Genomic DNA, 12049 nt, shown 5'->3' with positions numbered 1-12049 from the left:
CGTCGTTGTGGAGGAGTCTTCCGGTTCAAAAGACGTCGTTGTGGAGGAGTCTTCCGGGTCACAAGACGTTGTTGTGGAGGAGTCTTCCGGTTCACAAGATGTTGTTGTGGAGGAGTGTTTCGGTTTACAAGACGTTGTTGTGGAACAGTCTTCCAGTTCACCAGAGGTTGTTGTGCAGGAGTCTTCCAGTTCACAGGACGTTGTTGTAGAGGAGTCTTCCAGTTCACAAGACGTTGTTGTGGAAGAGTCTTCTGGTTCACAAGACGTTGTTGTTGAGGAGTCTTCCGGTTCACAAGACGTTGTTGTGGAGGAGTCTTCCGGTTCACAAATCGTTGTTGTGGAGGATTCTTCCGGTTCACAAGACGTTGTTGTGGAGGAGTCTTTCGGTTTACAAGACGTTGTTGTGGAGGAGTCTTCCAGTTCACAAGACGTTGTTGTGGAGAAGTCCTTTGGTTCACAAGACGTTGTTGTGGAGGAGTCTTCCGGTTCACAAGACGTTGTTGTGGAGGATTCTTCCGGTTCACAAGGCGTTGTTGTGGAGCAGTCTTTTGGTTTACAAGACGTTGTTGTGGAGGAGTCTTCCAGTTCACAAGATGTTGTTGTGGAGAAGTCTTTTGGTTCACAAGACGTTGTTGTGGAGGAGTCTTCCGGTTCACAAGACGTTGTTGTGGAGGAGTCTTCCAGTTCACAAGACGTTGTTGTGGAGGAGTTTTCCGGTTCACAAGACGTCGTTGTGTAGGAGTCTCCTGGTTCACAGGATGTTGTTGTGGAGGAGTCTTCCGGTTCACAAGACGTCGTTGTGGAGGAGTCTTCCGGTTCAAAAGACGTTGTTGTGCAGGAGTCTTCCGGTTCACAAGATGTTTTTGTGGAGGAGTGTTTCGGTTTACAAGACGTTGTTGTGGAACAGTCTTCCAGTTCACCAGAGGTTGTTGTGCAGGAGTCTTCCGGTTCACAAGACATTGTTGTGGATGAGTCTTCCAGTTCACAAGACGTTGTTGTGGAGGAGTCTTTTGGTTCACAAGACGTTGTTGTGGAGGAGTCTTCCGGTTCACAAGACGTTTTTGTGGAGGCGTCTTCTGGATCACAAGACGTCGTTGTGGAGGAGTCTTCCGGTTCACAAGACGTCGTTGTGGAGGAGTCTTCCGGTTCAAATGACGTTGTTGTGGAGGAGTCTTCCGGTTCACAAGATGTTGTTGTGGAGGAGTGTTTCGGTTTACAAGACGTTGTTGTGGAACAGTCTTCCAGTTCACCAGAGGTTGTTGTGCAGGAGTCTTCCGGTTCACAAGACGTTGTTGTGTAGGAGTCTTTTGGTTCACAATACGTTGTTGTGGATGAGTCTTCCGGTTCACAAGACGTTGTTGTGGAGGAGTCTTTTGGTTCGCAAGACGTTGTTGTGGAGGAGTCTTCCGGTTCACAAGACGTTGTTGTGGAGGAGTCTTCCGGTTCACAAAACGTTGTTGTGGAGGAGTCTTCCAGCTCACAAGACGTTGTTGTGGAAGAGTCTTCTGGTTCACAAGACGTTGTTGTTGAGGAGTCTTTTGGTTCACAAGACATTGTTGTGGAGGAGTCTTCTGGTTCACAAGACGTTGTTGTGGAGGAGTCTTCCAGTTCACAAGACGTTGTTGTGGAGGAGTCTTCTGGTTCACAAGACGTTGTTGTGGAGGAGTCTTTTGGTTCACAAGACGTTGTTGTGGAGGAGTCTTCCGGTTCACAAGACGTTGTTGTGGAGGAATCTTTTGGTTCACAAGACGTTGTTGTGGAGGAGTCTTCCGGTTCACAAGACATTGTTGTGGAGGAGTCTTCCGGTTCATAAGACGTTGTTGTGGAGGAGTCTTCCAGTTCACAAGATGTTGTTGTGGAGGAGTCTTCCAGTTCACAAGACGTTGTTGTGGAGGAGTCTCCTGGTTCACAGGACGTTGTTGTGGAGGAGTCTTCCGGTTCACAAGACGTTGTTGTGGAAGAGTCTTCCGGTTCACAAGACGTTGTTGTGGAGGAGTCTTCCGGTTCAAAAGACGTTGTTGTGGAGGAGTCTTCCGGTTCACAAGATGTTGTTGTGGATTGTCTTCTGGATTCTCAAGACGTTGTTGTGGAACAGTCTTCCGGTTCACAGGACGTTGTTGTGGAGGGGTCTTTCGGTTCACAAGACGTTGTTGTGGAACAGTCTTCCAGTTCACAATACGTTGTTGTGGAGGAGTCTTCCGTTTCACAAGACGTTGTTGATCTATGTTATACCGGCACCATCCGCACAATGGAGATTAGTGGTGGTGACTGCAGAAATCTGTTGTCGGATTGGCGCACACTCGCACCCCCTGTTAACCAATAAGAACGGACAGGATTCTTACATTTTCTCCAGTTACCATCGTGATCGATGACGAAACTGTATTCGATAGTAATTGATAGATTAAAAATTTGGAAACGCTCTGCGACCCTCCGAAAGGTCTGCAGGTGTGTTCCATTGTCAATAAACTTGCGGAGTGCTCGCCTAATTTTAAACACTCAAGCAAGCACTCCAAAGAAACGGTTGAGAAGGAACGGCTGGCTTGGCAAGCGACAGCAAGCTGATTGCTCATGGAAAATACATTATGTTGTAAAGCCTGGTTGTCGTTAAGGACGCGTAGACTGCCTGGAAACCGCTAAGCCACGCCCCTCGGTCAGTTGTGTTTTTAATGAGTCGAAATCGATGAACTAGTGCAACTTATAAACGTCTAATTGCTTCACTGTGAGTTGTGTCGTCCTTTCAAAGGCTCAAATATCATATGAAAACAGAGGTGGTTTCATCGAGAGGAAGGAACGAGGTCAGAATACCTTCAAAGTATTAAATTGCTTATTTAAGTTGTGATTTTAACAGATTTTGAGGTTGTTTGAAGATGATTAAAGGAAAGTTATTCGAATATTCCCTTTTGGAGAATTTCTCAAAGAAATCCGCAATGACGGAAACTCATGTGAGCTCCATGGGACGATGAACGGAGGAAAGGCGACGGTACAGAGAGGGAAAGAAAGCACAAACGTTTGGATGGATCACAAGGGCGTGTCCTCGACGAGGTCCGCCTTTCCGGCATATAAAGCACGCAATTCAGCCAATTTATCTGGGTAGTGAACGGTCACCACCTCGTTGTCTCTTGTGGTCAAAGCTCCTTGGTCCTTGGAGGAGTCTCCCGGTTCACAAGACGTTGTTTTGGAGGAGTCTTCCAGTTCACAAGACGTTGTTGTGGAGGAGTCTTCCGGTTCACAAGACGTTGTTGTGGAGGAGTCTTTTGGTTTACAAGACGTTGTTGTGGAGGAGTCTTCCAGTTCACAAGACGTTGTTGTGGAGAGGTCTTTTGGTTCACAAGACGTTGTTGTGGAGGAGTCTTCCGGTTCACAAGACGTTGTTGTGGAGGAGTCTTCCAGTTCGCAAGACGTTGTTGTGGAGGAGTTTTCCAGTTCACAAGACGTTGTTGTGTAGGAGTCTCCTGGTTCACAGGACGTTGTTGTGGAGGAGTCTTCCGGTTCACAAGACGTTGTTGTGGAGGAGTCTTCTGGTTCAAAAGACGTTGTTGTGGAGGAGTCTTCCGGTTCACAAGATGTTGTTGTGGAGGAGTGTTTCGGTTTTCAAGATGTTGTTGTGGAACAGTCTTCCAGTTCACCAGAGGTTGTTGTGCAGGAGTCTTCCGGTTCACAAGACATTGTTGTGGATGAGTCTTCCGGTTCAAAAGACGTTGTTGTGTAGGAGTCTTTAGGTTCACAAGACGTTGTTGTGGAGGAGTCTTCCGTTCACAAGACGTTGTTGTGGAGGCGTCTTCTGGTTCACAAGACGTTGTTGTGGAGGAGTCTTAAGGTTCACAAGACGTCGTTGTGGAGGAGTCTTCCGGTTCAAAAGACGTCGTTGTGGAGGAGTCTTCCGGGTCACAAGACGTTGTTGTGGAGGAGTCTTCCGGTTCACAAGATGTTGTTGTGGAGGAGTGTTTCGGTTTACAAGACGTTGTTGTGGAACAGTCTTCCAGTTCACCAGAGGTTGTCGTGCAGGAGTCTTCCAGTTCACAGGACGTTGTTGTAGAGGAGTCTTCCAGTTCACAAGACGTTGTTGTGGAAGAGTCTTCTGGTTCACAAGACGTTGTTGTTGAGGAGTCTTCCGGTTCACAAGACGTTGTTGTGGAGGAGTCTTCCGGTTCACAAATCGTTGTTGTGGAGGACTCTTCCGGTTCACAAGACGTTGTTGTGGAGGAGTCTTTCAGTTTACAAGACGTTGTTGTGGAGGAGTCTTCCGGTTCACAAATCGTTGTTGTGCAGGACTCTTCCGGTTCACAAGACGTTGTTGTGGAGGAGTCTTTCAGTTTACAAGACGTTGTTGTGGAGGAGTCTTCCAGTTCACAAGACGTTGTTGTGGAGAAGTCTTTTGGTTCACAATACGTTGTTGTGGAGGAGTCTTCCGGTTCACAAGACGTTTTTGTGGAGGCGTCTTCTGGATCACAAGACGTCGTTGTGGAGGAGTCTTCCGGTTCACAAGACGTCGTTGTGGAGGAGTCTTCCGGTTCAAATGACGTTGTTGTGGAGGAGTCTTCCGGTTCAAAATACGTTGTTGTGCAGGAGTCTTCCGGTTCACAAGATGTTGTTGTGGAGGAGTGTTTCGGTTTACAAGACGTTGTTGTGGAACAGTCTTCCAGTTCACCAGAGGTTGTTGTGCAGGAGTCTTCCGGTTCACAAGACATTGTTGTGGATGAGTCTTCCGGTTCACAAGACGTTGTTGTGGAGGAGTCTTTTGGTTCACAAGACGTTGTTGTGGAGGAGTCTTCCGGTTCACAAGACGTTTTTGTGGAGGCGTCTTCTGGATCACAAGACGTCGTTGTGGAGGAGTCTTCCTGTTCACAAGACGTCGTTGTGGAGGAGTCTTCCGGTTCAAATGACGTTGTTGTGGAGGAGTCTTCCGGTTCACAAGACGTTGTTGTGGAACAGTCTTCCAGTTCACCAGAGGTTGTTGTGCAGGAGTCTTCCGGTTCACAAGACGTTGTTGTGTAGGAGTCTTTTGGTTCACAATACGTTGTTGTGGAGGAGTCTTCCGGTTCACAAGACGTTGTTGTGGAGGAGTCTTTTGGTTCGCAAGACGTTGTTGTGGAGGAGTCTTCCGGTTCACAAGACGTTGTTGTGGAGGAGTCTTCCGGTTCAAAAAAACGTTGTTGTGGAGGAGTCTTCCAGCTCACAAGACGTTGTTGTGGAAGAGTCTTCTGGTTCACAAGACGTTGTTGTTGAGGAGTCTTTTGGTTCACAAGACATTGTTGTGGAGGAGTCTTCTGGTTCACAAGACGTTGTTGTGGAGGAGTCTTCCAGTTCACAAGACGTTGTTGTGGAGGAGTCTTCCGGTTCACAAGACGTTGTTGTGGAGGAGTCTTTTGGTTCACAAGACGTTGTTGTGGAGGAGTCTTCCGGTTCACAAGACGTTGTTGTGGAGGAGTCTTTTGGTTCACAAGACGTTGTTGTGGAGGAGTCTTCCGGTTCACAAGACGTTGTTGTGGAGGAGTCTTTTGGTTCACAAGACGTTGTTGTGGAGGAGTCTTCCGGTTCACAAGACATTGTTGTGGAGGAGTCTTCCGGTTCACAAGACATTGTTGTGGAGGAGTCTTCCGGTTCATAAGACGTTGTTGTGGAGGAGTCTTCCAGTTCACAAGACGTTGTTGTGGAGGAGTCTCCTGGTTCACAGGACGTTGTTGTGGAGGAGTCTTCCGGTTCACAAGACGTTGTTGTGGAGGAGTCTTCCGGTTCACCAGAGGTTGTTGTGCAGGAGTCTTCCGGTTCACAAGACGTTGTTGTGTAGGAGTCTTTTGGTTCACAATACGTTGTTGTGGAGGAGTCTTCCGGTTCACAAGACGTTGTTGTGGAGGAGTCTTTTGGTTCACAATACGTTGTTGTGGAGGAGTCTTCCGGTTCACAAGACGTTGTTGTGGAGGAGTCTTTTGGTTCGCAAGACGTTGTTGTGGAGGAGTCTTCCGGTTCACAAGACGTTGTTGTGGAGGAGTCTTCCGGTTCACAAAACGTTGTTGTGGAGGAGTCTTCCAGCTCACAAGACGTTGTTGTGGAAGAGTCTTCTGGTTCACAAGACGTTGTTGTTGAGGAGTCTTTTGGTTCACAAGACATTGTTGTGGAGGAGTCTTCTGGTTCACAAGACGTTGTTGTGGAGGAGTCTTCCAGTTCACAAGACGTTGTTGTGGAGGAGTCTTCCGGTTCACAAGACGTTGTTGTGGAGGAGTCTTTTGGTTCACAAGACGTTGTTGTGGAGGAGTCTTCCGGTTCACAAGACGTTGTTGTGGAGGAATCTTTTGGTTCACAAGACGTTGTTGTGGAGGAGTCTTCCGGTTCACAAGACATTGTTGTGGAGGAGTCTTCCGGTTCATAAGACGTTGTTGTGGAGGAGTCTTCCAGTTCACAAGATGTTGTTGTGGAGGAGTCTTCCAGTTCACAAGACGTTGTTGTGGAGGAGTCTCCTGGTTCACAGGACGTTGTTGTGGAGGAGTCTTCCGGTTCACAAGACGTTGTTGTGGAAGAGTCTTCCGGTTCACAAGACGTTGTTGTGGAGGAGTCTTCCGGTTCAAAAGACGTTGTTGTGGAGGAGTCTTCCGGTTCACAAGATGTTGTTGTGGATTGTCTTCTGGATTCTCAAGACGTTGTTGTGGAACAGTCTTCCAGTTCACCAGAGGTTGTTGTGCAGGACTCTTCCGGTTCACAAGACGTTGTTGTGTAGGAGTCTTTTGGTTCACAATACGTTGTTGTGGAGGAGTCTTCCGGTTCACAAGACATTGTTGTGGAGGAGTCTTCTGGTTCATAAGACGTTGTTGTGGAGGAGTCTTCCAGTTCACAAGATGTTGTTGTGGAGGAGTCTTCCAGTTCATAAGACGTTGTTGTGGAGGAGTCTTCCGGTTCACAAGATGTTGTTGTGGATTGTCTTCTGGTTCTCAAGACGTTGTTGTGGAACAGTCTTCCGGTTCACAAGACGTTGTTGTGGAGGAGTCTTCCAGTTCACAAGACGTTGTTGTGGAGGCGTTTTCCGGTTCACAAGACGTCGTTGTGTAGGAGTCTCCTGGTTCACAGGATGTTGTTGTGGAGGAGTCTTCCGGTTCACAAGACGTTGTTGTGGAGGAGTCTTTTGGTTCACAAGACGTTGTTGTGGAGGAGTCTTCCGGTTCACAAGACATTGTTGTGGAGGAGTCTTCCGGTTCATAAGACGTTGTTGTGGAGGAGTCTTCTAGTTCACAAGATGTTGTTGTGGAGGAGTCTTCCAGTTCACAAGACGTTGTTGTGGAGGAGTCTCCTGGTTCACAGGACGTTGTTGTGGAGGAGTCTTCCGGTTCACAAGACGTTGTTGTGGAGGAGTCTTCCGGTTCACAAGACGTTGTTGTGGAGGAGTCTTCCGGTTCACAAGACGTTGTTGCGGAGGAGTCTTCCGGTTCACAAGATGTTGTTGTGGATTGTCTTCTGGTTCACAAGACGTTGTTGTGGAACAGTCTTCCGGTTCACAAGACGTTGTTGTGGAGGGGTCTTTCGGTTCACAAGAAGTTGTTGTGGAGGAGTCTTCCGGTTCACAAGACGTTGTTGCGGAGGAGTCTTCCGGTTCACAAGATGTTGTTGTGGATTGTCTTCTGGTTCACAAGACGTTGTTGTGGAACAGTCTTCCGGTTCACAAGACGTTGTTGTGGAGGGGTCTTTCGGTTCACAAGACCTTGTTGTGGAGGAGTCTTCCAGTTCACAAGACGTTGTTGTGGAGGAGTCTTCCGGTTCACAAGACGTTGTTGTGGAGGAGTCTTCCGGTTCACAAGACGTTGTGGAGGAGTCTTCCCGTTCACTAGACGTTGTTGTGGAGGAGTCTTCTGGTTCACAAGACATTGTTGTGGATGAGTCTTTCGGTTCGCAAGACGTTGTTGTTCATGAGAATTATGGTTCACAAGACGTTGTTGTGGAGGAGTCATTGGGTTAGCAAGACGTTGTTGTGGATGAGACTTATGGTTCACAAGACGTTGTTGTGGAATCATTGGGTTCGCAAGACGTTGTTGTGGAGGAGTCTTCTGGATCACAAGACGTTGTTTTGGAGGAGTCTTCTGGTTCACAAAATGTTGTTGTGGAGGAGTCTTCCAGTTCACAAGACGTTGTTGTAGAGAATTCTTCCAGTTCACAAGACGTAGTTGTGGAAGAGTCTTCTGGTTCACAAGACGTTGTTGTTGAGGAGTCTTTTGGTTCACAAGACATTGTTGTGGAGGAGTCTTCTGGTTCACAAGACGTTGTTGTGGAGGAGTCTTCCGGTTCACAAGACGTTGTTGTGGAGGAGTCTTTTGGTTCACAAGACGTTGTTGTGGAGGAGTCTTCCGGTTCACAAGACATTGTTGTGGAGGAGTCTTCCGGTTCATAAGACGTTGTTGTGGAGGAGTCTTCCAGTTCACAAGATGTTGTTGTGGAGGAGTCTTCCAGTTCACAAGACGTTGTTGTGGAGGAGTCTCCTGGTTCACAGGACGTTGTTGTGGAGGAGTCTTCCGGTTCACAAGACGTTGTTGTGGAGGAGTCTTCCGGTTCACAAGACGTTGTTGTGGAGGAGTCTTCCGGTTCACAAGACGTTGTTGTGGAAGAGTCCTCCGGTTCACAAGACGTTGTTGTGGAGGAGTCTCCTGGTTCACAAGACGTTGTTGCGGAGGAGTCTTCCGGTTCACAAGATGTTGTTGTGGATTGTCTTCTGGTTCACAAGACGTTGTTGTGGAACAGTCTTCCGGTTCACAAGACGTTGTTGTGGAGGGGTCTTCCGGTTCACAAGACATTGTTGTGGAGGAGTCTTCCGGTTCACAAGACGTTGTTGTGGAGGAGTCTTCCGGTTCACAAGACGTTGTTGTGGAAGAGTCCTCCGGTTCACAAGATGTTGTTGTGGATTGTCTTCTGGTTCATAAGACGTTGTTGTGGAGGAGTCTTTTGGTTCACAAGACGTTGTTGTGGAGGAGTCTTCCGGTTCACAAGACATTGTTGTGGAGGAGTCTTCCGGTTCATAAGACGTTGTTGTGGAGGAGTCTTCCAGTTCACAAGATGTTGTTGTGGAGGAGTCTTTTGTTTCACAAGACGTTGTTGTGGAGGAGTCTTCCGGTTCACAAGACATTGTTGTGGAGGAGTCTTCCGGTTCACAAGACGTTGTTGTGGAGGAGTCTTCCGGTTCACAAGACGTTGTTGTGGAAGAGTCCTCCGGTTCACAAGACGTTGTTGTGGAGGAGTCTCCTGGTTGACAGGACGTTGTTGTGGAGGAGTCTTCCAGTTCACAAGACGTTGTTGTGGAAGAGTCTTCCTGTTCACAAGACGTTGATGTGCAGGAGTCTTCCGGTTCACAAGACGTTGTTGTGGAGGAGTCTTCCGGTTCACAAGACGTTGTTGCGGAGGAGTCTTCCGGTTCACAAGATGTTGTTGTGGATTGTCTTCTGGTTCACAAGACGTTGTTGTGGAACAGTCTTCCGGTTCACAAGACGTTGTTGTGGAGGGGTCTTTCGGTTCACAAGAAGTTGTTGTGGAGGAGTCTTCCGGTTCACAAGACGTTGTTGCGGAGGAGTCTTCCGGTTCACAAGATGTTGTTGTGGATTGTCTTCTGGTTCACAAGACGTTGTTGTGGAACAGTCTTCCGGTTCACAATAACGTTGTTGTGGAGGGGTCTTTCGGTTCACAAGACCTTGTTGTGGAGGAGTCTTCCAGTTCACAAGACGTTGTTGTGGAGGAGTCTTCCGGTTCACAAGACGTTGTTGTGGAGGAGTCTTCCGGTTCACAAGACGTTGTGGAGGAGTCTTCCGGTTCACAAGACGTTGTTGTGGAGGAGTCTTCTGGTTCACAAGACATTGTTGTGGATGAGTCTTCCGGTTCACAAGACGTTGTTGTGGAGGGGTCTTTCGGTTCACAAGACCTTGTTGTGGAGGAGTCTTCCAGTTCACAAGACGTTGTTGTGGAGGAGTCTTCCGGTTCACAAGACGTTGTTGTGGAGGAGTCTTCCGGTTCACAAGACGTTGTTGCGGAGGAGTCTTCCGGTTCACAAGATGTTGTTGTGGATTGTCTTCTGGTTCACAAGACGTTGTTGTGGAACAGTCTTCCGGTTCACAAGACGTTGTTGTGGAGGGGACTTTCGGTTCACAAGAAGTTGTTGTGGAGGAGTCTTCCGGTTCACAAGACGTTGTTGCGGAGGAGTCTTCCGGTTCACAAGATGTTGTTGTGGATTGTCTTCTGGTTCACAAGACGTTGTTGTGGAACAGTCTTCCGGTTCACAAGACGTTGTTGTGCAGGGGTCTTTCGGTTCACAAGACCTTGTTGTGGAGGCGTCTTCCAGTTCACAAGACGTTGTTGTGGAGGAGTCTTCCGGTTCACAAGACGTTGTTGTGGAGGAGTCTTCCGGTTCACAAGACGTTGTGGAGGAGTCTTCCGGTTCACAAGACGTTGTTGTGGAGGAGTCTTCTGGTTCACAAGACATTGTTGTGGATGAGTCTTTCGGTTCGCAAGACGTTGTTGTTCATGAGAATTATGGTTCAAAAGACGTTGTTGTGGAGGAGTCATTGGGTTAGCAAGACGTTGTTGTGGATGAGACTTATGGTTCACAAGACGTTGTTGTGGAGTCATTGGGTTCGCAAGACGTTGTTGTGGAGGAGTCTTCTGGATCACAAGACGTTGTTTTGGAGGAGTCTTCCGGTTCACAAGACGTTGTTGTGGAGGAGTCTTCCGGTTCACAAAATGTTGTTGTGGAGGAGTCTTCCAGTTCACAAGACGTTGTTGTCGAGGATTCTTCCAGTTCACAAGACGTAGTTGTGGAAGAGTCTTCTGGTCCACAAGACGTTGTTGTTGAGGAGTCTTTTGGTTCACAAGACATTGTTGTGGAGGAGTCTTCTGGTTCACAAGACGTTGTTGTGGAGGAGTTTTCCGGTTCACAAGACGTTGTTGTGGAGGAGTCTTCCGGTTCACAAGACGTTGTTGTGGAGGAGTCTTCCGGTTCACAAGACGTTGTTCTGGAGGAATCTTCCGGTTCACAAGATGTTGTTGTGGAGGAGTCTTCCGGTTCACAATACGTTGTTGTGGAGGAGTCTTCCAGTTCACAAGACGTTGTTGTGGAAGAGTCTTCCGGTTCACAAGACGTTGTTGTTGAGGAGTATTCCGGTTCACAAGACGTTGTTGTGGAGGAGTCTTTCAGTTCACAAGACGTTGTTGTGGAGGAGTCTTCCAGTTCACAAGACGTTGTTGTGGAGGAGTCTTTCGGTTTACAAGACGTTGTTGTGGAGGAGTCTTCCAGTTCACAAGATGTTGTTGTGGAGGAGTCTTCCAGTTCACAAGACGTTGTTGTGGAGGAGTCTTCCGGTTCACAAGACGTTGTTGTGGAAGAGTCTTCCGGTTCACAAGACGTTGTTGTGGAGGAGTCTTCCGGTTCACAAGACGTTGTTGTGGAGGAGTCTTCCGGTTCACAAGATGTTGTTGTGGATTGTCTTCTGGTTCTCAAGACGTTGTTGTGGAACAGTCTTCCGGTTCACAGGACGTTGTTGTGGAGGAGTCTTCCGGTTCATAAGACGTTGTTGTGGAGGAGACTTCTGGTTAACAAGACATTGTTGTGGAGGAGTCTTTCGGTTCGCAAGACGTTGTTGTTGATGAGACTTATGGTTCACAAGACGTTGTTGTGGAGGAGTCATTGGGTTAGCAAGACGTTGTTGTGGATGAGACTTATGGTTCACAAGACGTTGTTGTGGAGGAGTCATTGGGTTGGAAAGACGTTGTTGTGGAGGAGTCTTCCGGTTCACAAGACGTTGTTGTGGAGGAGTCTTCCGGTTCACAAGACGTTGTTGTGGAGGAGTCTTTTGTTCACAAGACGTTGTTGTGGAGGAGTCCTCCGGTTCACAAGACGTTGTTGTGGAGGAGTCTTCCGGTTCATAAGACGTTGTTGTGGAGGAGTCTTCCGGTTCACAAGACATTGTTGTGGAGGAGTCTTTCGGTTCGCAAGACGTTGTTGTTGATGAGACCAATGGTTCACAAGACATTGTTGTGGAGGAGTCATTGGGTTCGCAAGACGTTGTTGTGGATGAGTCTTCCGGTTCAC

This window comes from Myxine glutinosa, chromosome 7 (assembly GCF_964187855.1).
Source record: "Myxine glutinosa chromosome 7, kmMyxGlut1.1, whole genome shotgun sequence".
Lineage (NCBI taxonomy): Eukaryota > Metazoa > Chordata > Myxini > Myxiniformes > Myxinidae > Myxine > Myxine glutinosa.
The sequence above is the reverse complement of the archived record's forward strand: the minus strand, read 5'-3'. Positions refer to the sequence as shown.